The 27321-nt window shown below is 38.4% G+C and overlaps 1 long non-coding RNA gene across 1 annotated transcript in view; it reads right to left on the bottom strand.

Moving 5' to 3' along the window:
* Positions 1-364: 364 nt before the first annotated feature.
* The window catches only part of LOC139327251 (uncharacterized), a 42635-nt gene continuing 15678 nt past the window's right edge, over positions 365-27321 (bottom strand). The window contains exons 2-3 of the long non-coding RNA XR_011601660.1: positions 2678-2712; positions 365-681 (exon numbers count right to left, since the gene is read on the bottom strand). This is a non-coding gene — a long non-coding RNA (uncharacterized lncRNA). The remainder of the gene's footprint in view (positions 682-2677; positions 2713-27321) is intronic.

Raw genomic sequence — 27321 nt, 5'->3', positions numbered from 1 at the left:
TGGTGCAAATCATGAGCATCTCAACAAATTGCGGCACACACCTGCCTCCAACAGCAAAGCTGACAGGTTTTATCTAAGTGTATTGACGTGTTATATTTAAACATAAAATTTAATTATTTTTTCAGTCCACCTTCCATGCCACAAAAATGTCACAACACCACGTTATAAAAATAAGAGCATAAAAATAGCAACCTATACAATTTTCAGAGCTAGGGGTTTTTTGTGGCAAAAAGAACTAAGAGGCTACTGGGATGTTAAAGGTCAGTCATTTATTGCCTTTTTTTTTTTTTTTTTTTTTTGAGATCACAACCTATTTCATCAGATGATGTAGTCCTGATAAAGAAATCTAATTCATCCAGTAAATGAAGGAAGGCAAGGAAAGGGATTTCCAACTGAAATCATAACCCCAGTCAAGTACAATTTTCAGAGCTTCTTAACATTATGAAGAACCTTTCAGAGTATATACGCAATGTTTTAAGAATTAGAGTCCCAAATCCCTAGTGGCAATAAATGTCTTTAAGGTTGGTGATGTTCCTTTGCTGGGACAGAGATAAGGTTAGCATGTACTTCATCCATTTAGTTCTCTAGGCAACCTTCAACACTATTGACCATGATATTCTCCTGGACATCTGTGAGGGTTGACATTGGAGGCTCTGTAGTTTGCTCAGATGACAGTTCCTGCTGATGTTGGAAGAAGAAAGATCAGCCCAGCATGGTCATCCCAGCACACGGTTCCCCAGTTTAGTAGAGTAAGGGGGGCAGAAGCATGCAGGAACTCTTTTTTCAGCTATGTGTTGTGGACAGTTTCCCAAATAAAATCAGATTAGTATCCTTCTGGGTTGAGTTCCAGAAATAGGTGAAAATGAAGCCTTTTGGAGAATTGCTTATGATGATTACATGCCATCAAACTAGTATTGACTCCTAGCAACCACACAAATAAACTGTGCAGTTTAAACATTAAACATGATCTGCTTTCAGTCAGACTTTTCAGGTTTCCAATGATGCACCCATTGCTATTGAATTCAAGTCTATCTACCTTGCTGATGGTCACTTCCACCTTTATCTGCATAACAGACCTGTCAAGAGCACCTGGCTTTCATCTCTGGAGCAGTAGGTGGACAACATTAACATATTAACGTAGTGTGTTTCATTTACAACTTTCATTAACCTGTTCATGTATAGGTTTTTGATTACATATTCTTGCTTCTTATTCTTTTTGCCTGTATTGTAAACTTTTATGAACCATAATGTAGAAATGTGACAGATAACTAAATATTATGGCAACTGAGGTTTTACAAAATTGCTATCTTCGGGAAAATAACTAGGAAAATAATAAAAGGAGGAGGGAAAATGTTTCTGATTTTCAAACCAAGATTGTTTGGAATACACTGGGATATTTTTAGAGTCCTTTCTCTCAACATGGTGCCAAAATTCAGTTGCAATATCTTTCACTAGCACTGCTCCTTTCATATACAGACTTATGACCACAATTGAGCCCAAAATGTATGTTGTTAAGTGATTCTTTGTTAAGTGGGTTTTGCCTCACTTTACGACATTTCTTGCCACAGTTGTTAAGTGATTCACCGCAGTTGATAAGTTAGTAACTCGGTTGTTAAGTGAATCTGGCTTCCCCATTGACTTTGCTTGTCAAAAGGTTGCAAAAAAGTGACCACATAACCCTGGGACACTGCAACTGTCATAAGTATGAACCAGTTGCCAAGCAATTTAATAAAACAAACATAAACATCTGAATTTTGATCACGTGATCGTGGGGATGCTGCAAAGGTTGTAACTTTGAAAAACGGTCATAAGTCGCTTTTTTCCATGCTGTTGTAACTTTGAGCGGTCACTAAATGAACTGCTGTAAGTCAAGGACTACCTGTATTCATATGATGACACAGTGCATGTCACAAGGGATGTAGCTTGCAATGTGTGGGCACAATGCTAATTTGACTACTTTGCTACTTACCTGTTCCCCCACCCATCTTCCATTGACTGTCTGATGCTTGTAAAGAAGTTTTGGGTTTATGGAGTTGCAGAGGGGAACTTTGTGCATGCCTCAGGTGTTCCAGAGCAGATGTCTCCAACCATGACAACTTTAAGCCTGGAGGACTTCAACTCCCAGAATTTTGGGAACTGAAGTCCACCAGGCTTAAAGTTGCAAAGGTTGGAGACCCCTGTTCCAGAGCATTTCTGGTTTCAAATCTGTACAGGTGTAATAGAGAGCTTGCTGGCATTCTATGAGATGCAGAATAGTGTGGGATTGTATTTGGGGCTTTCCCAAAGTTTTCTGAGAAGTAGTAAACAAACAAATGTTTTAAAGACCTCCCAGTGTGGAAATGTAAACTCCAGCTGTTTAAGTCAAAACTGTTTCCATCTTATGACACACAGAGTTTCCTCTTCAGTAGACAATAGAAGTGAGATCAGCTATAAATATTCCATGGGGTAGATGGGGGAGTAGTAAATATTCTTTGTAGACATAGCAGATGTTAATTGGACTCTTCCTGTAAAAATATGCAGTGTATAATTCTCACCCTAATGAGATCTATGCTCTTGAAATAATTCAGAATTAGGTTACTCTTTCAACTTTCCTAGAACTAAGTACAAATCTTTGCTCATTTCCCCACAATGCTTGTTAATTATATATAGTTTGGAGAAAATCTTCAGGTCCACTTACTTTTTTCCCATTGTCTTCCTTCTCCTTAATGTATCCTTTTCCCAATTTACAAGTTGTTTCCAATGAGACATGAAAAAAAAAAAGAAGAGCAAAACATGAGAAAAGCAGATTTCACTCATTTCAGGGTTCCTCCAGCAAACATCTCTTTTCTGACTTTATTGAAGAATACTTTGAAACTTACATATGTTCATATGATAATTTTGTATCTGCTTATAATGGATGCCTTTTATGCACTTCTATGACATTTACTATAAATATATCAGAAATCTAGAGGCACGTCTTTATAAATATACTTTTATATTTCATGCAAGCATTCTCAAATTGGGGAAATAAAGAAGTGAGTAGCTGATTACATTCAAGTCAGGGACTTAAAGGATTTTGGGATTTAATTTAAAGAATTTTAAATTAGTTTAATTTAAAGGATTAAAGAAGGACTAGAGGAGACACGACTGTTCCAATATCTCAGGGGCTGCCACAAAGAAGAGGGAGTCAAACTATTCTCCAAAGCACCTAAAGACAGGACAAGAAGCAATGGGTGGAAACTAATCAAGGAGAGAAGCAACCTAGATACCTAAGGAGAAATTCCTGACAGGTAGAACAATTAATCAGCAGAACAACTTGCCTCCAGAAGTTGTAAAAGTTGTAAATTTAATTGTGTATATGCTGGTGCCTTATATTTTTCGTAATCTTCTAAAACAAAATAATTCAAAAAATACAATGATGTCCAAGGAAATCCAGTATACAGAAACACAGATTTAACAGACCTTGATTGACTGAACTTGGATGCAATGGACAAATACATGTTCCATATTCTGTATGTTTGTGTGTGTGCATTAAATTCTATATATAATCTTATGCATTGAGAAAAGCATTTTTGGATTTAACGGACATCCTGCTTTAATGGACACTCCATTAGTCTCTTAAATTGAGGTTTTATATATGACTATTATGGTGGCCTATTTATTAATATCCAATTACTGAGATGAAGAATAAAACATGTGAAAGAGAATGGAAACTGTATTCAATTTTCCAGACGACTGATGACATGGTAAATGGCCCTTTTGTTGACATACTGCTTAGCATTTTCTATCTGAGACTTGAAAGAAATCACCTTGATTGTCAAAAACTGAGGTCAAATGTATCAAGTAGATAATCAGGAAAAAGAATAAATCTAATTTTCACAAATCAGACAGGATAAAATATCAACATTAACCTTGCCCTTTGTCAACCAGAGATAACCAAACATGGTCTATGCAAATTTTTGAATAGGCATCCATCAGTAACTGCAGTCTGGAGCTATTGTTTAATTCCCCAAAGAAACAAAAATCTATCTTCAGGTTACAGTGTATATTCTCTCATTTTTCACATTCACACAAACTTTATTAATACCAAGGTATTATTGTTAATCAAAAATATATAGGAATCATCACTTTATAAGCATCACAAAAATATTGAAAGACATGTTAATCTCTGCTTATGGGCTCATAAGCCAAAAGGTAACACTCCACAATGAAAAGGAATGGGAAGAACCAAGCACAGAGCAACTGCCTATTAGTAAATGGATTTAGGCATTTCTTAAATTTGAAATCCTTCAGACTGGATTGCTTCTCCAGTGCCATGTTCAATGCATGATGCAGAAGTACACGAGAGAGACCTTAGTTTGCTTAATCAACACAAGCTATATTTTTCATAGTATTTTTTACAAAACTTTGAAATTCTTTGAACCTTGGGTTGGAAAAGTTGTTTATTGCTAATTCTTTAAAAGACAGTGTGAGTGACCATTTGGAAATTAAAAACCAAAACAAAACAAAACAGGAAAACTTGGACATCTACAGACATTTGAAGACGTGTAATACAAAATCTTCCTTCAGTTAAACTCTACTCAAGATAAGCATAAATTGTGTGTGCATAGGAGTAGAGGGCAGCATTAGTAAAAAGTCATTTGCCTTCGGCTTTTGGATTTTTCTTTAACTTCTCAATCCTAACAACATGCCTGGAATCCAACCAACAGGGCAACATTGTGCAATAACTGAATGTAATTTTTCAATCGTCCATCATCTCTCACCTCATTCTAGCTATACGTTTGATCCAATTAAGCTGTCAACCAATACTTCAAAACAGCATTTCTGACCAAACATTGACAAAGACCAATCAAGTGCTATGGCGATATGTAGTTGCATTTTTAACAAAAAGGAAATGGTTTTTGTTCAACGTTCATGCAATAATTTCTACGAATCCTAACAATAGGGCAACGTCCTGCAGTAACTGAGTGTAACTGATTTTTCAATCGTCCATAATGACCATTACAAAATACATCGTGGGTCGTTATGCTGACCCCTCAAGTGGGTGACCTCATTCTGTCTTTACTCTTTGTCTTTTTTTTTCTTTTTTCTTTTTTCTTTTTTGGCAAATACAGCTAATTATAACTGGTAATGCTGCTCCTGTTTGAGGCACTGCAAGTACCTAATTGCACTGAAGATCCCTCATTCCAATTAGTAAGTGGCCTTTGAGTTGCACTGTGCCTTAATGCTTTAATCCTAGGAAAAATTGAGAGAGAATAACTTTGATAGCAAGCCATTCCAAGAATGGTTGAAATAATATATTCATGTCTGATCAGTGTGAAAAAATGCCACAAAAAGGAGGGTGGGGGAGACACACCACATGTCCATCCTCATGCCTGCCAGCAGGCCAGGCGTTTGTAAGTAAAAGAGAGATCCGCAGCACATCGCTTTGGTAACCTGCAAAGGAGCCATTTTTGAATAGCTTTGATGAAAAATGAATCACTAATAAAGCACTAGTTCAAATCTTGTCAATCTCAAGAAGCCAAATATTTGCAAAGGAGTTTGGTCTAGTGGTTAAGATGCTGGCATAGGAACCAGGCGACTGTGAGTTCTTGTTCTGCCTTAGGCATGAAAACTAGCTGGGTGACTTTGGGCCAGTCACTCTTTCTCAGCTCAATCCACCTCACAAGGTTCTTGTTATGTTGAAAATAGGAGAAGGCATGAGTACAGGTAGTCCTCAAATTACAACAATTTGTTTCCTGTCCATTTGAAGTTACAACAGCACTGAAAAAAGTTACTTTGGACCATTTTTCACTCTTACAAAAAGTCCATGGAGATTCTCAGTCATCCAGGTCATGGTTGTCCCAAAGGTGTTTTTTCAAGAAGCAGCTGGACTTTCTGGTTTTTCTTTGAAGATGTTTCACTTCTCATCCAAGAAACTTCTTCAGCTCTGACAGGATAGTGGGGAATGAAAGGATTTATATTCCTTGCAAATAGCTGGTCATTTGCCTTCTTTTAGTGGGTCGCTAAGGTCACCTGGAGGGTTATCTGTGTCATCAGAGTCACCTGAGTGTGTTGTAGATTGGAGATAGATGATGTTCTACCCCTCCCACCCTGTTGAGAGAGGGCTGTTCAATTTTGACATAGATGGTCTTTTTGACATCATCTATCTCCAGTCTATAACACAGTCCTTTCAACAGTTCCAAGAAGGCTCCACACCCATTTGCACCACTCAGGTTATCCTAAGGACACAGATAAACCTCCAGGTGACCGTAATGACCTGCTACAAGAATGCAAATGACCAGCTGTTTGCAAGGCGTATAAATCCTTCCATTCCCCACCATCCAATCAGAGCTGAAGAAGCTTTTTGGATGAGAAGCTAAACGTCTTCAAAGAAAAACAAGAAAGTCCAGTTGTCTCTTGAAAAAGCACCTTTGGGAATTTTACAAAAAGTGAGTGAAAAATGCAGCATCTCCATGGTCACCTGATCAAAATTCAGATGCTTGACAAATGGGTCATATTTATGACAACTGCAGTGTCCTGGGGTCACATGATCACCTTTTGCAAACTTCTGACAAGAAAAATCAATGGGGAAGCCAGATTTACTTAACAACCCCGTTACTTAACAACTGCAGTGATTCATTAACAACTGTGGCAAGAAAAGTTGTAAAATGGAGCACAATTCGCCTAACAAATATTGCGCTTAGCAACAGAAATTTTGGACTCAATGATGGTCGTAAGTCAAGGACTACCTGTATTACATATGTCTGAAATTATTTATAAAAAATAATAAGGGCAGGATTCAAAAAAATCTACTTAAAAAATGGTAATCTTCTCCATGACCCCTTAGGGGAGGGGCACCAATCAGTGGCTTCCAAACCTCTTTTCTGCAGAGGTTAATATTCTAGACATGTCATATGAAATTCTCGTTTCTATCATTCTTAGATGGAAAAGGTATTAAACTTGCTCAGTTTTGAAATGGGCTTAGCATGGCTGGCTGCAGCCTGTGCTGGAGGGACGAGAGAATAAAAACGTTGCAGTTTGGAACTGCTTTGGGGCTATTTTTATGTCTTACAAAGTTTTAACCTGAGTGGTGACTTAATGAGCAATGCAATGAGCACCGCTGAACATACCTTGAATATTCTTTTTGACAGACAAATAGATACATTGACATGACTATGACTCTCGGCAAAGACATAGTAGCTGCCTGTACATCCCCTAATCAGTTGCAATGTATTCCCAAGAAAAAAGAAATATTTTGGGTTTAAGGAATAGCAGGCATATACGATGCAAGCTTCCATTTTTTCTGACGTATCTTCCTGTCTTTGAGTAGGAAGTACAGTCCACTTTTCAAGTATGGTAAGTGGTGCTAAAATGTATTGACAAACATATGTGCGTATTTCTACACAAGTGTACGTATTTTTGCATATGATCTAAATAAATTAAAAAGTGAAATACTGCTTTAAATAAATGGTGTTGCAGTGCTTTTATTTAAGATAAAACTGCAGCAGAAGCAGCATTTCTTTGCTCCTATAATCCTACAGGTTACCAGAGGTATTAAGAGCAGTGACTGTCATTACGGTCTTAATCTCCTCTTAAGACCCGTCTTGTTTCTATTCCGCTTTCTTCTAATTGGAAGACCTTTAGGTTTTCTTCTTCACTCTGTTTTTATAAGAAGAGCCCTTCCTTCCTTCCTTCCTTCCTTCCTTCCTTCCTTCCTTCCTTCCTTCCTTCCTTCCTTTCCTTCTTTCCTTCCTTCCCTCCTTCATTTCCTTCCTTCCTTCTTTCCTTCCTTCCTTCCTTTCCTTCCTTCCTTCCTCTCAGAGATGCAGTTTTTCTGTTAGGCCTTGTAACTTGCATTGTAAATGTCACTTATTCCTTTGAACTCTAAGCATCTTTCCCTCAGATTGTTAATGAGTTGCTCTCTCTTTCTCATAAACATGCTCTCAGCTAAATAACTGGAGGATTTCAACATGTTTTCCTCTATTTTTCCTGACAATATTGGAATGGGATGGGATCAGTGGTGAGTTGAACCAGTCCTCCCATCCACCTGGATGTCATCACGGATGCTCTGCACATATGCAGAAGCACCATGCACTCCTAATTCCAAACCAGTAGTGAAGGTAAGTGGAACCCACTACCGGATGGGATGGGATGGGATGGGATGGGATGGGATGGGATGGGATGGGATGGGATGGGATGGGATGGGATAGGATAGGATAGAATAGAATAGAATAGAATAGAATAGAATAGAATAGAATAGAATAGAATAGAATAGAATAGAATAGAATAGAATAGAATAGAATAGAATAGAATAGAATAGGTGTGCCTATGTGTACATATATATAATTGGGGTAAGGTGGTAGGAGACACTTTTAACACTATTTTAGCAAAGTGGTTAACAGATTGATTTTTTTCCATTAACAGATTACACTATTAACATAATTTTATAATATTAACTTTCTAAATATATACAGTATAATACTATACCATTTAATTTGTATGCTTAAAGTAGTGCGACATTAGTCTTCCTCAGCCTAAAGTTCTCCAACTGGTCAACATTCAACCCTATTCCTATTCATTCCAGTTCGGAATATATTGTCTGAGAGCGATGGATATTATAGTCCAACACACATGGAGAGGGAAAGGTAAGAGAACAACTGCACCATAAGTTTGTTGTAATCTACACCTATAACGCTAATTTGGGCTATCATTTCCTTAACTCTTCTCTCACTATCAGTAAGAATCTACTTTCTAGTCACACCTAGAAAAAACATTTTACTTTCAAAGAATCTTTATTCAAATTCTTGTTTGTTCCATTGAAAATACTTTATTGTGCTCAGTTAGAAGTAAGCAGCAGCTCAGATTCCTTAAGTACATCCCATATTCAAAAGTTAGACTAGTGGTGAAATCCAAATTTTTTTACTACCAGTTCTGTGGGCATGGCTTGGTGGGCATGGTGTAACTTGGTGGGCATGGCTTGATGGGCATGGCGGGGAAAGGATACTGCAAAATCTTCATTCCCACCCCACTCCAGAGGTAGGATACTGCAAAATCCCCATTCCCTCCCCACTCCTGGGGGAAGGATATTGCAAAATCTCCATTCCCACCCCAATCTGGGGCCAGCCAGAGGTGGTATTTGCCGGTTCTCCAAACTACTCAAAATTTTCACTACCGGTTCTCCAGAACCTGTCAGAACCTGCTGGATTTCACCCCTGATTTGGGGGTAAAAATGTCACCGGGTCCTTCCAGCTCTGAAAAGTGAAAGTAACTGAAAGTGCATCAGGTGGGCAAAGTAATCCACACAAAACGTCTCAGCACTGTTCTGCTTCTAAGTAAAATAAGAAAAAGATCTAAAATTTCCTGTTCAGTTGAACAAAGAAACATCTATTCACTGAATTTATACCAGGAAACCAACAGAAACAACTTTGGGAAATCTGTTCTTACCATCCTATAAAATGCAAGGTTGTCTTCTCCTTCATATGTTTTTTTTTTAATGTTCAGTGATTTGTTTGTGTCACAGTGTGGGAAATTATCACATTCATCAGGCCATTCAAAGCCAATATCATTACAATAGTTCGAATGACTGAAGCCACAGTCATGAAATATGGAATGCCATTTCTCAATCTACACATTGGTTTGCAGCCGTCATAAAAAACAGACTCATCTAGCATCCAGCAGAGCAACACAATAATCTGTATTCCTTGGCATAAAATATGTGGTGGGGGGAGGAGGAGGGTCCAATTATTACAGTGTTGGAACAGCACACAAGGCATTAACAATAAAATAGGAAGGTAAATTAATGCATTCCGTAAGAACAATGGCTGGATAATTAATGACACAAAGAAATAGTATGGAAAAATCCTATTGGTGCAAAAATAAGTATCAAACAATAAATAGGTGGATTCCTCCCATTAGGAAAAGCATGATATTACAGCCGCTTTTTAAAAACAAGAGCAAATTACTATTTTCTAATTAAAATACGTTTTTGATAATTTTTTTTTTTATTTAGCTGTGGAGTTAAAATACAAAGTTGGTCAAAAGAAAAAAAAGGAAGAAAAAACAAACAAATATCAAATGCTGACAATATTTTTTTAAAAAAAAACATGTACAAACAATAACAAATACTATAACAAGTATATCGTTAGCACTAGCATTAAATATAAATCGTCCACCTGGTTGAATGCTGAAATATATATATATGAAATATCTGGTACGTTCTCCTCCTCCCTTTATACAACTGAATTAAAAGTACTTAGAAATTTTTCTATCTATATTTAATAAAAATACGATGTTGTATAATTATGCAACGTAATTAAAATACTTTTTAATGCCCTTTTTTTGCTAAACAAACTCTTGCCCCACAAGAGTTTATATATCAAATAGGGATATATAAATCCACTCTTTGAATTATCTTTCCAAAGGTATTTTAGATGTTTCAAACAGGCTAAGAAAACGGCCCCCAATCGTTTTGGCACCAGGGACCAGTTCCATGGAGAGAGGTTTTCTGTGGACCAGAGTAGGTGTGGTTTCACATGCTGCCTTGCATCCTGAAGATGGGGCTTCTGGCATGTTGTGGACCAGGGCCAATCCACAGATCAGGGTTGGGGGCCCCTGGGCTAAGAAACAACAATAAAGAACAGGAGCTCAACTCCTTTTCAACAATAGGCACTTCAAAGGAAAGTTAGCAGATTTCACAATACGAATCAAGATGCCACTTCTCTGCACTGGGTCTGTTTTTCTAAGCCCCAAGGTTTCCTGTGACATTTACCAAATGAGATCTTTCAAAAAAAAAAAACCAACAAAAAAAACCAAGCAAAATAAATGACAAGAACGAATGGGTAAAATTGAAAAATAAACTAATTATCTAGCTATGAATAATGGCTAGATAATTGCTAACATCTAGAAATAGCATTATTTTAGTTCTTCAAACGTAGGGATAAAAATGATTGCTCTGATGTATTAGGAATGACACATATTCAGAGTTGTTGTTTTTTTTTAAAAAAAAAACCCTGAGACAAGTGCAACTGGTTACTTTGGAATTTAAGTTTGCCTCAAAGTGGTAGGAATTTGTGACGAGAACTAAAAGGAAGTTAAAGCGTGATTGACAAGGATCTGGATATGAAAAGAATGTGTTGCTCCAGAAAAAAGTAACTTAAAAAAGACAAAGAAAAAAATAAAGACAGTTCATGAACAAGTAAAATTGTAGAACAGAAAGGCATAAGACTCTTGCAACTAATAGAAGTAGGTTGGATTAGTGGTGGAATTCAATTTTTTTTACTACTGGTTCTGTGGGCATGGCTTGGTGGGCATGGCTTGGTGGGCATGGCAGGTGAAGGATACTGCAAAGTTTCTATTCCCACCGCACTCCAGGAGAAGGATACTGCAGAATCCCCATTCCCTCCCCACTCTGGCGTCAGCCAGAGGTGGTATTTTCTGGTTCTCCAAACTACTCAAAATTTCCGCTACCGGTTCTCCAGAACCTGTCAGAACCTGTTGAATAGTACCCCTGGGTTGGTTGGTGCAAAGGAATTAGGAATATAAATTGGCAATGCTTGACCAATAGAAGAAAAAAATGGCTGGCAATTTCATTAATAAGAAAAACATCTAGTGAATTGACTGAGAAAGAACTAAGTCTTAAAGAGGCAACCAGATGAGGGGACTGATTCTGACAGGAAGATAATCCAGCTCAGAAAAAAGGATCAGAGAGGTGTGAGAAAACTGCCACAAACCCCAACAGTTGTAAGGGAGTGAAGAGAAGGGAGAAGAATGATTTATTTAAATATGTATTATACCTATAGAAGAGGATATTTGTAGCTCAGGGTTAAACTGTGGGATTCTTGGTTCTCTCTGAGGTTGGTTTTCTTGCAGACGTTTCATTACCCATCAGTACTGATAACTGATGATATTACCTAGCTGGCTCATGAAACGTCTGCAAGAAAACAAACAACCTCAGAGAGCATCAAGAATCCCACAGATATGTATTACACACACACACACACACACACACACACACACACACACACAAATATGAATGATAGGACTTCTAATTTCTCAGCAAGTCTCCCACTGAATTCACTATTTAGCATCAGATGGCAGTACAAGTATTTCCCCTTTTGGACATAAGCAGACACAGGTTGAGTCTTTCTTTCACTTTTTGCAAGACTACTTCACCCTTGGCCAAGCACAAAAATATTCCTGAATAATTGAACTCTCCTCCATTAATTTATTTTCCTTTCATCTTTTGATAGCCAGGTTGGTATAGAAATTAAGTCACCAGGCTAGAAACCAGGAGAATTCTAATCCCACCTTTGACATGAAGCCAGCTGGATGACCTTGAGCCAGTAACTCAATCTCGGCCTTAAGAAAAAGAAAAGCAATGACAAACCACTTCTGAAAATGTTGCCAAGAAAACTACAGGACTTATCCAGGCTCAAAAGCACAACCACACATACACATACACACAAAATGCTTTTTTTTTTTCTGGCTTGTTTTGCTTTCCCATCCCCATTCTCAGTGCAGTTTTATACAGTTATTTGCATTCTAACATTTTCTACCTATTTTTTGAACGGCTCAAACTGGTGTAGGAAGTTAGCACCCACCCCTCTCCTAGAAGAATGAAATATTTTAGGAAATATTAAAAAAGCAGAATATTATATTTCCCTGGATGAGAAATAGAGAAACATGTTTTAAAGACAAAGCAGCTTTCTCTCCCCCCCCACCTTTGTCAATGGGCCATTAAGGCCTCAGCCAAGCTCACTCATTCCCCCCACCTTTCTCAATCGACCATCATCTGCAACACAATAGGACCCATCTAGCAACAGAAATTCACCACATGGCACCTGGGAAGATTACATCAGCCAGCAAGGCTAACTAAGACCCCCACCCCCTGGGAATCTGACAACCAATCAGGATACTCTTCCTGTGCCCCAGGAAGTTCAAAGTACAGAGAGGGCATAAAAGGCACACTCAGCATCTTGGCCCTTTTCTGTTCAGGAACTCAAACCATGTGATCCTGCCCACCATTAAACCATCCTCAGGGTTTTTTTTTTTTCTCCCATAACTCCCAGTGTGGAATTTGGATTTCATGAGGGCATCATCTAACACAAGGATCTCAAACTCAAGGTCTGTGGGCCGGATCCGACCTGTGGGGTGCTTAGATCTGGCCCGTGGGGGCCAGCCTGAAAATATCAAAGGACCAGCCTGTGGTGCCTCTGCCGGCCAAAATGGCCCGCAGTGTTTTCAGCAGGCAGAGTGCTGCAGGAGGCGATAGAGGCCAAAAATGGGCCACGGGGGGGGGGGGCGTGCGAGGGCTGCCCATGGCTCATTTTTGACCAGCAGAGTGCTGCAGGAGGCCATGGAAATAAAAAATGGGCCACAGGGGCTGTGTAAGACTCCCCATGACCTACTTTGGCCAGCAAAGTGTTGCAGGAGAGCGTCCAGGCCAAAAATGGGGTGAGGGGGGTGTGCACATGGCCACTCTGCACCCTGTTTTGGCTGGCAGAGTGCTCCAGGAGGCATCTGTCCCATCTCTCTCCCCCTCCCCACCCCCTTGGCCGGCCCACGGAGGAGAACTACTGTCAGATGTAAATGCCTTATTCTCTAATGTGTAAATAATGTATATATGGAACATCAGGGGTTAACTTATTCTTTGGACTTTAATGTATTCATAATTTACCACTCCCATTCCTGGCTCCACCCCTTGTATATAAAAGGAGCCATCCTCCCCATTTTCCTTGCTTCTATCTTGAATATTCAGCGAATATAGAATGCCTATTATGATTAAAGAGAGATATATTTAAATCTCTAACTTCTATTATCTTTATTGAGTCTGATCCTGAAAATATTGCAACAAGCTGGTAGCAGAGGATGGTTAATTGACTCAATAAGTAATTAAAAATGTCCAAGAAAGATAGGCCCAACACCAGGGCCTACAGCAAAGAAATAGAAACTGATCAAGAGATGATCAACGAATCCACTAATGCGATTTCGAGAGAATCCGAAGAATACACCACTGAAGAAGAAGAACTGATGAGTGAAAACAACGACCAGGAAGAAATTGAGATAGAAAATAACGAACTCAGGTCAGAGATATTAAAGATACTAAAAAACCAAAAGAATGATGAAAGCCTCATCGCGGACCTCCAGGAGATGCTGAGGAACAGCGGAGCAGCGAGAGAGAAAAACGTCATTAAAGAAAAACCCAAAGATCAAAAAACTGTGAGTGAAATGACTACTGAGAAAATAGTTGTAAAAAAGAAAAGATGTGACCTCGCGCGAAATTTTGAACGGCAGCCATCTTGGTTTCAACGAACTTCAAAAGAGAGTGAAGCAGAGCCAATCAAAACGCTCAGTTCAAAATTTCTGGCGCGAAAAACGCTATCAGACGAAGAAAGTGAAAAAGAAGTCTCAAACTCTTCAGATGAACCAAAATCAGAAAGTGAAGACGATTTAACAAAGTCTCAAGTAAAGTCAGCAATGAAAACGCTTTTTGCTGCTTTTGGGCCAAGATTGAAAATCTCAAAGACATCAACGAAGAAGCAAGAAATCAAACCGACAACTCAAGACCTGCACGCTCCCATCCTGACTTCAAAAACGACGACACCCGAGCCCAGAGAGCCATGCCGATTCCGTCCTACACCGCAGACAGAATCGAGTGCCAGCGCACACAAGAGAAAGAGAAGAACCGTCGCCATCACCAAAGCCCCAAAAACCGAGCCAGAGACCGACTCATCTGAAGAGGAGCGGATCGAGAGAGCTGAAATGGAGAGAACCTTCCACAACGGCGCCAAAGAAGAAATGAGCAACGCGCATGTGCAAAACTACGTAGACGGCCCCGAAAGACTTGAACTGGCCAGAGAACCGCGCAGACTCGTTACAAGCATCCCAATGCCGTTCTGTAATTTCCTGCACTTGAGAGACCACGGACTGCCTCAGGTTGTAAGTAATGGACAAAATAATGTGGGGAACTTACCCAGTGACTTCCCAAAACTTAGAGTTGATGGCATTAATTTACAAGAGTGGTACCAACAGCTTCAGGTTATTTTTATGAAAGAAAATTTACTATTCTTTATAACTAGTCCTCCAAGAAGACCTTGGACTTTAAAAATAGACTGTTTACATCATAGAGCATTTTTCATAATAATTTCTAGCGTGTCTCCTGCAATGTATCATAGCATCAAACCAAACCTAACTGTATCAGAAATAATTCAATGCATGTTTAATCTATTTCACAGCGATAGCGTAGCCACAACCACAAGAATGTCTAAGGATTTCTTTTCTTCTAGAGTGAAACCAGGGGTTTCTATAAGTGAACATTTGATAAATCTAAACAAAATAAGAGCTGAGCTGCAATTGAGGGGGGAAGTGATTTCAGATCAAACTATGAAAAGTGTTATTATCAATTCACTTGATCCATCATGGGATAGCTTTATGTCACACTTAGATACCATTAATTTGGGATATTTATCAATAGAAAGTCTATCTAACAAATTGATAGCAGAAGACAATTCAAGAAAAAATCGTTCCAGTAACCAAACAGAACACAAATCTTTTAGGAAAGTAGTCTTTCAAGATAAATATAATGAGGCCTTTAGATGCCACAATTGTGGATCCAGGGAACACAGTAGAAGAGACTGTCCCAAAGTCCCAAGGGAGAGACATAGGCCAGAATATAGGAGCAAATACAATTACAGACAATCTTCCACAGATAGACACAAATATAGAAGTCCACCAAACTACAGAGAAAGTAGAGGGGGTAGAGAAAATTCAAAAGAGAGAAAATCTGGGTCACTAAATGGGCTAAATAAACAAGACAGCACCAAAACACAACAAGATGAGAACAATAATTGGCTTATTGATTCTGGTGCAACAAATCACACCACTAACAACAAAAGTATATTATCTTCATTTACAGAAGATAAGTTTGTGATAAAGGTAGCTAATCAAGAAAAGGTTCAAGTATTAGGCAGAGGAAATGTGACCTTGCCTGGTTTAGGGAAAATAGAGGGGGTATTATTAATCCCAGAAATACCTCACAACATACTAAGTGCTATAAAACTAAGCAGAGAATCTGACATCAATATAGTTTTCTCAAAGGGGAAAGCAACTATAGAAAAGAACAAAACAAATGTAGGCACTGTGATGATAAAAGGGGGTCTACCCTATCTGATAACCAAAGAAAAATGGTTACATAACATTGATTCAAATATGGAAGATTGTATTGAAGCAGATGATGAAAATGTCAGTAACAGTGACAATGATGAATGTAAAATAACTCATGATAACAAAAATACACACAATGAGAAGAAACCAAAAATAGGTAAACCAATTCATGATGAGTGTGCTCACATCTTACATAGGAAGTTAGGACATGCAAGCTTTCCTGTAGTACAAAAAATGACTGAACACGCAGAAGGTGTAAAAATAAAAAATTGTGAAAATTATTTAGAATGCTCAGTATGTAAATCCACCAAACTAAAAACCAGTCCCAGACCAAAAAAATCTAACAGATCAACTAACAATATTTTTGATTTGGTACATATGGACTTAGTTGGTCCATTAACTCCATCAATTACCTATAGAAAACGTTACTTCCTAACAATAGTGGATGATTACAGTCGCTATGGTTTTGTTTACACATTAAAGCACAAGGATGAAACCTTTCAGAAATTTAAGGAATTCTACAAACGCATAGAAACACAACATAATATCAGAATAAAACAAATTATGACAGATAGGGGATGTGAATTCATGTCTAAAGAATTCTCCCAATGGTTAAAGGATAGAGGGATGCTACATTTCACGTCCAATCCATTTTCTGCATTTCAAAATGGGATTGCAGAGAGAAAGAACTCCACACTACAAACCATGATTAGATGCACATTAGAGGATGCTGGTTTAGGCAAACAATTTTGGTCAGAAGCCTTACATTATTCAAATTACACTCAAAATAGAACATGGTCCAGTATTGTGAATAAGACACCATATGAGGTGATGTACAATAGAAAACCTAAATTAGCACACATGCACATATTTGGAGTTACTGCAGACGTGCACATACCTAAACAATTAAGGAGAAAGGGAGAAAACGTATCCAGGAGATTAAGATTCATGGGATACGAAACTGGAACCAAAGGGTACAGATTCATCGATAATAATAACAAATTTATAGTATCCAGAACAGCTGTGTTTCATGAGCAGGCCAATTGGTCTAAGTTGCACCTTAATGAAATTTTTCCTAATAAAAGCAAAGATAATATATCTTACGAGGAAGGAACAACAGAAAATCAAAATATTAACAAAAGTAAGAACAAAACCAAAACTTGGACAAATAGTCAGCATAAAATAAAGACAGACACATTAACAAAAAAGGAAGCCAGATATTTGCATGACAACCATAGCAAACCTGAAAGAAATATTAGAAATAATAGAAACCAAATACCAAATAAATACAAAGATTATATTATGCATATGGATGGAGAACAAATAACACCTAATACATATGAGGAAGTATTGAAACTTCCCCGTGAAGAAAGAGAAAAATGGGAACTAGCTATGGAAAAAGAAATGAAAAGTTTACAAGGATTAAATGTATTCACACCTGCGATCGCACCTAAGGATAAAACAATTATAGGTACCAGGTGGATTTATAAAATTAAGAATTTAGAAGGAGGTAATACCTTATACAAGGCCAGACTAGTTGCACAAGGTTATGCACAAAAATATCCAGAAGACTATACTGACACATATTCACCCACAGTGAGAACAGAGAGTGTCAAAACAGCTCTTGTAGTAGCATCTGCACTCAATCTAGACGTGTTTCAATATGACATACAGACTGCATACTTACATGCGAAATTAGATAAGGAAATATATGTAAGAGCACCACACAGTCAATACACTAATAAGAACGAAATTTGGTTATTAAATAAGAGTCTGTACGGATTGAAGCAATCTGGCAAAAGATGGTACGATTGTTTGGTAAAAGTACTAAAGACCATGGATTTCAACGCCACCACTGCTGATAACTGTTTCTTTGTAAAAAAGAGTAATGATCATATTGAATTTGTATTAATTTATGTGGATGATATTTTATATATTGGAAAGCATAAAGAGAGCAGGGAAATCTTTGTAAATAAGTTAAACGAACACTTCTCATTGAAATCACTAGGTAGAGTGAATAAATACCTTGGTGTACAAATTAACAAAACAAAAAGGGGATTCAAACTTACTCAGAAAGATAAAATCATTGAACTCCTAAACAAATGTAACTTAAATAATGCCAAAACATGTGACACACCTATGCAAACTGATTTTCTTAGAAACAATGATGAATCTTCCCCTGAGTTTAAAGACAACACATTTTACAGATCAGTTATAGGTTCACTCCTTTATATATCTAATTGGACTAGGCCAGATATTGCATTACCTCTCAATTTATTGTCAAGATATGTTAGCAAACCAACCTTGTATCATTGGGAAGCTGTCAAAAGAATTTTAAGATATCTAAAAAGTACATTAGATTTTTGTTTAATATTGGAACCCAATAATGACAAAGAACCAAAAATTACTTGTTATGCTGATGCAGATTGGGCTGGTGATACATCATGCAGAAAGAGTACCTCTGGTTATGTTTTTCTATTGAACGATTGTCCAGTTTACTGGTATACTGGTAAACAAGAACTGGTAGCCACTTCTACCACAGAAGCGGAATATGTTTGCTTGTCTAAAGCTGCAAATAACCTTGTATGGTTCAATGATTTGATCACAGATGTTTGGAAGGAACCTACTTTACCATTTATTATGCATGAAGACAATAAAGCGGCCATTGAAATATCTAGATCCGATGCAATTGGACAAAGGTCCAGGCATATTGATATAAAATTTAAGCACGTGAGACAACTATCTCAAGACGGATTCATCAAAGCAATACATTGTGATACTTCTGAACAATTAGCTGACATATTAACAAAACCCTTACCTTCTAAACAACACAAATATTTAACTTCTAAATTATATGTATTATATTGTCCTGAATCTGAATGTAACTGGTGTTGTATAACGAACCGGCATTTAGAGGGGGATTTGTCAGATGTAAATGCCTTATTCTCTAATGTGTAAATAATGTATATATGGAACATCAGGGGTTAACTTATTCTTTGGACTTTAATGTATTCATAATTTACCACTCCCATTCCTGGCTCCACCCCTTGTATATAAAAGGAGCCATCCTCCCCATTTTCCTTGCTTCTATCTTGAATATTCAGCGAATATAGAATGCCTATTATGATTAAAGAGAGATATATTTAAATCTCTAACTTCTATTATCTTTATTGAGTCTGATCCTGAAAATATTGCAACAACTACAATGCTGATCTGGTCCTCAATGAAATCCAGTTTGACATCCCTGATCTAACATTTTCACCTGAATGTTTGCAATCTCTAGATTTCTCTCTAGTTAGCTCAGCTCATACCCCATCACTCTGTACAACAGATGTTTAGCTGTGCTGTACATTGCTTTACCCTCAGCTCAATTTCATGTGGATTGTGTGACCAGATACTATGTACTGTGTTATGTAAATCAGATGCTATGACCCTATTGTGATCTTCTGAACTGATACAATTATGTGAATTGTGCTGCAACAGAAAAGTACCACAAAACATTTAGCTTAGCCCTTTTCCAAGTTCAGGCTAAGCCTAAAGTCTAATTAAATTTTTCAGGCTTCTCTGTTATAGCAGAGTGGCAAAAACGTCCTGTTCCTGTTGGACTATCTCCTTTGAGATTAGTTGTTTTACAACTTCACAATTGCTCTCCTGGGATGAAGCATCTGGTTCTGGCCAATGATCAATAAATAAAATGGCAGTTGGAATTAAGTATACACACAACAAAGATGATTAGGGGACTGGAAGCTATAACAAAAATGGTTGCAGGAATGGGGTATGTCTAGTTTATTGAAAAGAAGGACTAGGGGTGACATGATAACAGTCTTCCAATATCTAAGGCAGGGGTGTCAAACTGGCGGCCCATGAGCCAGAAGTGTCACATGCAGGCCATGACCACCCCAGCTCTGCTAAGGGAAAAAAAGTTACAAAATGGCATGTGATGGCAATATGACGCCGTGAATTTGACACCTGTGATCTCAGGGGCTGTCACAAAGAAGAGGGAGTCAAGCTCTTCTCAAAGAAGAGGGAGTCAAGCACCTGAGGGCAGCACAAGCAGCAATGGATGGAAACTAATCAAGGATAGAAGCAACCTAGAACTAAGGGAAAATTTCCTGACAGAACAATTAATCAACAGAACAACTTACCTCCAAAAATTGTGGGTGCTCCAACACTAGAAGTTTTTAAGAAGAGATCGACAACCATTTGAGTTTCCTGCTTGAGCAGGGGGTTAGACTAGAAGACCTCCAACTCTTCCCGTCCAACTCTGTTATTCTGTTATTCTTAACATGCCTATGCAAACAGGCCCAGTCCATGAGTAATTAATTAATGAGTGTCTTTCAATCCACTTTCCCTTAAAGGCTCTAAGAGAATCTGGGACCATGATGGCGAACCTATGGTGGCACGCGTAGCCATATCAGTGGGCCTGCCAGGTCAGCTCTGTCCCAACCTCCAGAGAGGCTCTGGAGGCTGGGGACAGTAAAAAACGTCACTTCCTGTCCCACCGGGAGTTGGGAAATGGGCCCTTTCAGGCCTCTGAGAGAGTGGGAAAGGCTCTTTTCACCCTTCGCAGATGCATAGAGAGGATCTGGACTCAGGTAAGAAAGAAAACGGGCCTACTGGGCCATCACATGCCAGGAATGAGGGGAGGGAGGGGGGGTTGCACACGCATGCGTAGGGCAGGGCGCATAGAATTATGGGTGTGGGCACCCGCACGCGCAAACCTCCCCTGACCCCCCTCTCCTGGCAAAAAGGTTAGCCATCACTGACCTAGGATGATTCCCTTAGTCTACCAAGATGTCGAACTCTGTCACCATTAAATCCGTAGCTATATCTTCTTGCACCCTTGTCACTGGAAAGTTTCCATTTCTGGGTTGGATTTCATACAATGGCCAATATATAGACTAAAGTTTTTGACAAATATGATTTTAGGAGAAAATTCAGTTAGGGAAAAAAGTGTTATTCAATTAGAGAGAAAAATAACTGGGCACACAAAACACAGAGAGACAATACACACCAACTGTGAAAATGGGAAAGAAAAGATTTAATGTAATATACTTTACAAAAAGTTATTTTGCATATTTCTTTCATGTATAATAGTGAGGAGAAAAATAATATCTAAGAATAACTCTGATACAGCTCAATAGCAGAAAAAGAATAATCTGATTTTCCCTCTGTTATTCATATGCATATAAGTGTCTATTAATATTTTGGACCAATAACATTCAGTTCATAAAATGCTTGGAAGTGACTCACTTAATGCAGTCTGCTAAATAACAGTCCTACACTTTGTTGCAATAAAGTACAATTTATTGCCATCACTGATTTGAAGGAGAAAAATCGCATTTTATACTAACATTCTTGATATTTGGGGATGATGCCCAACATAGATTAAAGCAACTTCCATTCATGGTAGTCAATGTGTTTTTTTTTCTAGTGGCATCTGCCGCAGGATTCATCATTGGCAAGATAGTGGGTGGAGAATTGCCCTTCTCTTTTGCAGCACGTGTGCAAGAGAGATGCACAAATGCCATACCTTTGCATGTGTATAAAAGGACTGAGGTATACATTACAACACTCCATCCACCATCTTGCTAGTATTGGCTTCCACACCTTTGTGGAAACCACCTATAGACATTGCAAATCTGCTTTTTCAACTTTCGTTGCTGATTTGGGAATAAGCAGGGGTGGGCTGCTGGGGGTTCGCAGGGGTTTGGGAGAACCTCTAATAAGATTCTGTGCAGTTTGAAGAACCCCCAAATCCCACTCCTGGCTGGCCCCGCCCTGCCCCACCTATTTCATCCCAGTCGGATAACTGACAGGCCGGACTCGGCTCGTAATCAACAGCACTTTATTCAGTAACAAGGCAATTACCTCAGAATCAACATCCCGCGCTTGACAGCTCCTTATATAGCAGAGCTGTCAACAAAACAACCAATGAGAACAACGGCATTCTAACAGCCAATCAGAACTCTTCAACTTCCTGGATATGCAACACCACCCCTCTCAGGATTCCCCACCCAGCCTGTTTTGGATGCAGGTAAGTGCAGGGTGCATGCGGAGGCTCAGGGATGGCGAAAAACGGTCCTACCAGAAGTTTGGGAAGGCCAGAAACAGGCTTATTTCCACCCTTCAGAGGGCCTCCAGAGCCTGAGGAGAGCAAAAACACCCCCCCAAACCGTGGTGCAGGAGGCCGACTAGGCCATGCCCACAATGGCCACGCCCACCCAGCAACTGGGCAGAGAACCCCTTGCTAAAATTTTTGAAGCCCACCCCTGGGAATAAGGACATGGGGTAAGGCTTTTAATGAGGATGTGGAGTAGAGGAAAATTACTCTCTTGGTTCACAGATACAACTGGAGACTATCTTCCGTTTACCTTCAGGGAGATGAATGAATGTTTGTTGTATTGCCAAGAAAAATCCAACCTATCAATGTTAATAAGATTCCATGAGTCCCATAAAACCAATTGCTTTGAAAGTTCAGTCTCTCCTTACTAAGTTATACAAGAAGAGACAACTATGTGTGCGGCACATACACACACACACATATGTCAAGCATAAAATGTACTCAAAATGTTAGCTATTTTTAGTAGCATGAGATTTCTACAACCTTTGACTCAGAGCCTCCCACTAAAAGCCTCCTTTCAAAAGGATGAAGAGCTTAAGGTCTGTCTACATTATTTAAACCAGCAATTAGAACCAGATGTTATCGCACTTTATATTTAGACACCAAATTTCAATGTTTCAACTAGTGCATTCTTGAAGGACAGAAGGAATAATTTCAAAAATGCAATTACCACATATTGTTTCTAGCCTCTCTCATTAATTTACCTGATTGCAAAGAAAATTAAACTAATTTATATTTAAATTTGAAATTGGACCAGTGAGCAATTTACTGTCATCCTCCATGAATCATATGTGAAAGAAAATGTAGCTTTGGCATTCACTTAGCATTATATTAAGTCAGCCACTTGCTAACAAGCAGAGAAATGGAGCAAGATACATATATTCTAATGTTCATTTCACTGCTCATGACATGGCATACAAAACTGTTATTTGGCGCTATAAATAACAACTTTGATATTAAGACACTTATAAGGAACTTTAGACAAACCAGATTAGAATAAGCTTCCTTTTAAAAAAAAAATCTACAAATTTTCATAAAATAGTTGAAATGGGATCTCTGTAGCTGCTGCAGACATAATCATACTTAATTATAGGTGCAAAGTCTACCACCATCTCCAAGATCCAGACTTGTACACCAGACAATCTCTCTATTTTACACCAAAACTATATAAAATCTCCCTTTTTACGACCCTGTAATCCCCTCATTTGGGATAGGGTTGATGGATGGATGGTGGATGGAACTGAGCTTGTACCAGCTGGATGCCCTTCCTGACACCAGAATTTCATTTTCATAATTATGAAAGAGAATTTTAGGGTGACACAGACTTTCTCTTTATTCAAGTAAAATATCTCAACTTTCCCTAAATGGGTTCCCTTTAGAAGAGTGAATTTTCATTTCCAGAACTCCTCAAATTACATGGCTGTTATGCAAAAGTCTGATAGAGGATACTGTTCAGGTAGTCCTCAACTTACAACCACAATTGAACCCAAAATTTCTGTCACTAAGTGAGACATTTTAAAAGCGAATTTAGCCCAATTTTACAACTTGAGGAAGGCTCAAGCTATGCCATGATTCAAGCATAGGTTGTTTTCTCCTTAGTTAACTATACTTTAAAACTTTTTAGCTACAGCTACTTAGCAATGGTCATTTCAGGTCAGGTCGCACTGGGATTCTCTGAATGGCTGGCTTATCAATCGAAATATGAATGTGCTTATTTCATAAATATTACATCTATAGTTTTCTAAAAGTTTTACATGGTTTTTAATCTCTTCCACCTCTCAAAATATCTGATCAGTACTGATCATTGAAAGGAAGAGGAGGAAGAACTAAAAGAAATGAGAGTTTACAAAGTCAAGCTATACAATTATAGTCATTCACTAATCAATTATGATATTCTTCTCAAATCCACAATGAGACCAAAAAAATAATTGAGACTCTCTTTCTCTCTCTCCAAAATGAACTCACCTGCCACTTCATATGTCATTCATCACACTTTACTGTTGAAAAGAATCTCTTGAAAAGAAGGAGTAAGTGCCGTACTGATTTTTTTGATCATCATAAAAATGAAAGCTTGGACAAAAAAAAAAAAAAGGAAAAGGAAAAGGTGCTCGATCATCAAAAGAAAATTCTACAGATCAACAACTGAGATGATGGAAAGTCACCTTATCTGTCAGCCCTTTGAGGTAAGCCGAGTCTGGAACGGACTACAGGATCAGGAAGTAACCTTACTGTGAAAAAGGGGAAATGGTAATATCATCCACATTCATCCCACATAGCAGCTTTTCTGAGATAAAGACAAGGTTTAACCTGGAACATTCCTATATACGTTGAAGCCAACATGACCTGGAATAAACCTGGGACTACTGAAGCTCTCTACCTGTTGCAGGTTGCAGTAACAGAATATTGAAATCCTGACTGAGCTTCTCTGTCTTTATACACAAGAGAATTGAGGAAGGGCAATCATGAGTTCTTTCTGGACAACCATTTATCTGAAATGGCAGGGGGTTGGACTAGAAGGCCTCCAAGATCCCTTCCAACTCTTTCATTCTATGTTCTTACTCCTTCCTCTTTTTGAGCTCTACACTTATGCTTATATCGTCACCTTTGCATTTGGGGTCTTTGGCACTCTCTGAGGTTGGTTGTTTTCTTACAGACATTACATTACCTAAACTAGGTAATATCATCAGTTTGGGTGATGAAATGTCTGCAAGAAAACAACCAAGTTCAGAGGGCACCAAGGTCCCCTCATTTCAACCCTGAGCTACAAACCTTCTTCTTTATTGGTACGTTTGCATTCCTTCTTTAAGGTTATATCCATACAGTTATTCATACCCATAGGTGCAAATTAAATTAAAGGAGGCCAGATTTGCTCAAAATCCATCTCCCTAATCTAAATATTTTTGACAACCAAATTCCCACTCAAATTCCCACTCCCAAAAATTACTACTGCCATGATGGCCAGAGGCTAGATATCAATGGGCTGCTATGTCTATTTGTGTTGTAGTTAATAGGAGAAGAAATATCAACTAATATCAGATGTCTCAGAAACATGAATGGTTGGATGTAAGGTGAGGTCCTTGTGGGGAGGGGGTTAAATTGGCTTGTCTAGATTGAATATCCCTTGGGTGAGAGGCTGAGGTGGGGCAGTGTGGAGGGCATGTCCTGCAGTAATTCCACTCACTACCACCTTATAGCAATCATTAAATGAGAGCTTGAGTTTTAAGGACAAGTTGTTCAGGACTTGGAAAGATTTTTAGGTAGGCTGCATGGGAACCATCTTTTCTTCATTAAGCTTCTCTAGTGCTTTAAGATGCTTTAAGCCTTATTTGTACTTTTCTTACTGCATTCAGTTTACAATAAATGCAAACCTTTCTGCCTTATGAATCCTTGTCTGATCTCTTTACTCATTTGTTCTCACTGAGATCATGAGCAGCCAAGGAGAGGGAAAAAAATCAGTGGAAAAAAAATATGCTAAGTTTTTGTGAGTTTTACTATTGTTATTTTAAATAATGAGTCCAACTACATCTGAGAAGCATAGAGATTTGTTATGCTTCAGTTCTTTGTCTCCAGTTCTCTTACGCATGCTAGAGATGTGATAAAATGTCACTAAAAGTTTCCAGAAACACAGAATCATTTAAACGAAATCACCATTGAAATGGAGCCTTTTTGAAGGGTAATCAAGTGAAGATTCATTTTTTTTATTAGCCATTGAAATGAACTCAGGCATCATCAGATCCTTAGGTAGCCTGTCAACTGCTGAGATTTATTTCCTAATAAATATTCCTAATCTGCTCACAGATGGTAAGCCCGATTTGGATGTGTGGGATACAGACTCACTTTTTCATAGTCAAAACAGAATATATGAAAGGAACATTCATCGGTTATTCGTGCTTCTTCAAGATAAAAAATCTATTTAGTAAGGCAATGCTCTACTCAGAAGTAAGCTTCACTGAGTTTGAGGATAGGGCTGCACTTCCTTATAATTGAAAGTATAGTGGTCCAAATTGCATTAAGAGATTAGCTTGCATGAAATATTTTTTATTATCCAGTAGTATTCATTAATTACTTTCTAACCATCCTGAATGCAGTAGGAACGCAGTCACAGCAAATGTCTACATTGAACGTAGGGATGGGCAACTTCTTGATAGCTTGGAGCTGCTCCAAATAGATCTATGCTACAAAGTGGAAGAGATTAGTGAAACATACTGGAGAAATAAAGTTCTCAAAATCACTTAGCAATAGCAATAGCACTTAGATTTATATACAACTTAATAGTGATTTTACAGCTCTCTCTAGGTGGTTTACAGAGTCAGCCTATTGCCCCCAACAAACTGGGTCCTCATTTTACCGACCTCGGAAGGATGGAAGGCTGAGTCAGCCTTGAGCCAGTGAGATTTGAACTGCCGAACTGCAGCTAGCAGTCAGTTGAAGTAGCCTGCAGTGCTGCACTCTAACCTAAGTGTCAGATGTAAATGCCTTATTCTCTAATGTGTAAATAGTATATGAATGGGGTATCAGGGGTTAACTTATTCTTCACTTCTTAATGTATTCATAATTCACCACTCCCACTTATAGCTCCACCCATTGTATATATAAGGAGCCACCTACACCCTTTTCCTCGCTTCTATCTGTGAATATTCAGTGAATATAGAATGCCTATTGTAAATAAAAGGAAGTATATTTAAAACTTTAACTCTCACTAATATTATTGAGTCTGATCCTGAAAATATTGCAACAAGCTGGTAGCAGAGGATGGTTAATTGACTCAATAAAAACTTAAAAATGTCTAAGAAAGATAGGCCCAACACCAGGGCCTACAGCAAAGAAATGGAAACAGAACAAGAAATAATCAACGAATCCACAAACGCAATTTCGAGAGAATCCGAAGAATACACCACTGAAGACGAAGAAATAATAGACGAAAATGATGACCAGGAAGAAATCGAAATAGAGAATAACGAACTCAGGTCAGAGATATTAAAACTATTAAAAAGCCAGAAGAATGATGAAAGCCTCATCGCGAACCTCCAAGAAATGCTGAAGAACAGCGGAGCAGCGAGAGAGAAAAACATCAC

This window comes from Pituophis catenifer, unplaced genomic scaffold (assembly GCF_029215685.1).
Source record: "Pituophis catenifer annectens isolate HBS135680 unplaced genomic scaffold, rPitCat1.0.hap2 SCAF_1, whole genome shotgun sequence".
Taxonomy (NCBI): domain Eukaryota; kingdom Metazoa; phylum Chordata; class Lepidosauria; order Squamata; family Colubridae; genus Pituophis; species Pituophis catenifer.
This window is presented reverse-complemented; position numbering and strand designations above follow the sequence as displayed.